We start from the raw sequence: 3,079 nt of genomic DNA, 5'->3' as shown, positions 1-3,079 counted from the left end.
ATATTTTTTTATTGAATTCAAATTCCACCATCTGCCGCGGGCGGGATTCGAACCCAGGACCCCCCCAGAACATTAGCTGAGTTGCTGGATTAATCACCTCCCCCCTCTTGAGTATATCTAACGAACTGGCCCCAGTAGCTTTCTTTGGGAGAGAATGCCACAGGTTCACAACTCTCTGACTGAAGAAGCTCTTCCTCATCTCAATCCTGGATGGCTTGTGCCTTATTCTTAAGACTGTGACTCCTAGTTCTGGACTCCCCCCACCATCGGGAACATTCTTCCCACGTCTGGTCTGTCCAGTCCCATCAGGAATTTGATATGTTTCTATTAGATCCCCTCTAATTCCTCTAAATTCCGGTGTGTACAAGGCCAGTTCATCCGATCCCTGTTCATCGATCTCTATGAATCTCAGATTCCCCCCCCCCCCCCCCCGAGATCTCACCAAGATTGTTACTTGAATGGGTGTAAATTGAGAGAGGCGGATACTCAGCGAGACCTTGGAGTCCTCGTGCATCAGTCGCTGAAAGTAAGCGCCCAGGTACAGCAGGCAGTAAAGAACGCAAATGGTATGTTGGCCTTCATAGCGAGAGGATTTGAGTATTGGGATAGGGATGTTTTGCTGCAATTGTACAGGGCGTTGGTGAGGCCACACCTGGAGTATTGTGTGCAGTTTTGGTCTCCTTATCTGAGGAAGGATGTCCTTGCTATAGAGGGAGCGCAGCGAAGGTTTACCAGGCTGATCCCTGGGATGGCAGGTCTGTCATATGAGGAGAGACTAAGTCGGTTAGGATTATATTCACTGGAGTTTAGAAGAGTGAGAGGGGATCTCATAGAAACTTCTAAAATTCTAACAGGGTTAGACAGGGTAGATTCAGAAAGAATGTTCCCGATGGTGGGGGGAGTCCAGAACTAGGGATCATAGTTTTTATTGGTAGAGGGATTGAGTTTCGGAGCCAGGAGGTCATGCTGCAACTGTACAAAACTCTGGTGTGGCCGCATTTGGAGTATTGCGTACAGTTCTGGTCGCCGCATTATAGGAAGGATGTGGAAGCGTTGGAAAGGGTGCAGAGGAGATTTACCAGAATGTTGCCTGGTATGGTGGGAAAATCGTATGAGGAAAGGCTGAGGGACTTGAGGTTGTTTTCGTTAGAGAGAAGAAGGTTAAGAGGTGACTTAATAGAGGCATACAAGATGATCAGAGGATTAGATAGGGTGGATAGTGAGAGCCTTTTTCCTCGGATGGTGATGGCTAACACGAGGGGACAGAGCTTTAAATTGAGGGGTGAGAGATATAGGACAGATGTTAGAGGTAGGTTCTTTACTCAGAGAGTAGTAAGGGCGTGGAATGCCCTGCCTGCAGCAGTAGTGGACTCGCCAACATTAAGAGCATTCAAATGGTTATTGGATAAACATATGGATGATATTGGAATAGTGTCGATTAGAGGGGCTTTAGATTGGTTCCACTGGTCGGCGCAACATCGAGGGCCGAAGGGCCTGTACTGCGCTGTAATGTTCTATAGTTTGAGGATAAGGGGGTAAACCTTTTAGGACGGAGGTGAGGAGAGATTTCTTCACCCAGAGGGCGGTGAATGTGTGGAATTCACTCCCACAGAAAGTAGTTGAGGTCAAAACGTTGTGTGATTTCAAGAAGGAATTAGATATCGCTCTTGGGGCTAAAGGGATCGGTAAGTCACATTGCAGTTTTATAGAACCTTAGTTAAGCCGCACTTGGAATATAGTGTTCAATTCTGGTCGCCACACTACCAGAAGGATGTGGAGGCTTTGGAGAGGGTACAGAAAAGATTTACCAGGATGTTGCCTGGTATGGAGGGCATTAGCTATGAGGAGAGGTTGGAGAAACTTGGTTTGTTCTCACTGGAGCGACGGAGGTTGAGGGGAGACCTGATAGAAGTCTACAAGATTATGAGAGGCATGGACAGAGTGGATAGTCAGAAGCTTTTTCCCCAGGGTGGAAGAGTCAATTACTAGGGGGCACAGGTTTAAGGTGCGAGGGGCAAGGTTTAAAGGAGATGTACGAGGCAAGTTTTTTTACACAGAGGGTGGTGGGTGCCTGGAACTCGCTGCCGGGGGAGGGAGTGGAAGCGGATACGATAGTGAGTTTTAAGGGGCGTCTGGACAAATACATGAATAGGATGGGAATGGAGGGATACGGTCCCCGGAAGGGGAGGGGGTTTTAGTTCAGTCGGGGGCAGCATGGTCGGTGCAGGCTTGGAGGGGCCGAAGGGCCTGTTCCTGTGCTGGAATGTTCTTTGATATAGCTGGGGGGGGGGCGGGGGGAGATCAGGATATTGAATTGGATGATCAGCCATGATCAGAATGGGTGGCACAGTGGGTTAGCACTGCTGCTTCACAGCGCTAGGGACCTGGGTTCGATTCCCGGCTCGGGTCACTGTCTGTGCGGAGCCTGCACGTTCTCCCCGTGTCTGCGTGGGTTTCCTCCGGGTGCTCCGGTTTCCTCCCACAATCCGAAAGATGTGTAGGTTAGGTGGATTGGCCATGCTAAATTGCCCCTTAGTGTCCAAAGATGTGTAGGTTAGGGTGGATTGGCCATGCTAAATTGCCCCTTAGTGTCCAAAGATGTGCAGGTTAGGGTGGATTGGCCATGCTAAATTGTCCCTTAGTGTCCAAAGATGTGCAGGTTAGGTGGATTGGCCGTGCTAAATTGCCCCTTAGTGTCAGGGGTATTAGCAGGGTAAATATGTGGGGTTACGGGGATAGGTTGCGATCGTGCTCGGCGCGGACTCGATGGACCGAGTCGCCTCCTTCTGCACTTGCGGGATTCTGTTCGGTGAAAACGAATGGCGGCGAAGACACGATGGGCCGAATGGCCTCACCCTGCACCGTTTCTATCCCCGATTTCGCCCCAAACACGTCCCTCCGCCGGGGCAAAAATCCATCACGTTCCTCCCTCCCTTCCGTTCTGGAGACGGGTTCACTGAGTCTCTCTGTCTCCCCAAAGATGCTGTCCAGACCTGCTGAGCTTCTCCTGCCTTTTATTAGGAACAGACCAGGATTCAGCATCGCTCTTCATGTTAAAATAAGCCACCAGTCTCGCCAG

This window comes from Mustelus asterias, unplaced genomic scaffold, assembly GCF_964213995.1.
Source record: "Mustelus asterias unplaced genomic scaffold, sMusAst1.hap1.1 HAP1_SCAFFOLD_3267, whole genome shotgun sequence".
NCBI classification, from domain to species: domain Eukaryota; kingdom Metazoa; phylum Chordata; class Chondrichthyes; order Carcharhiniformes; family Triakidae; genus Mustelus; species Mustelus asterias.
This window is presented reverse-complemented; position numbering follows the sequence as displayed.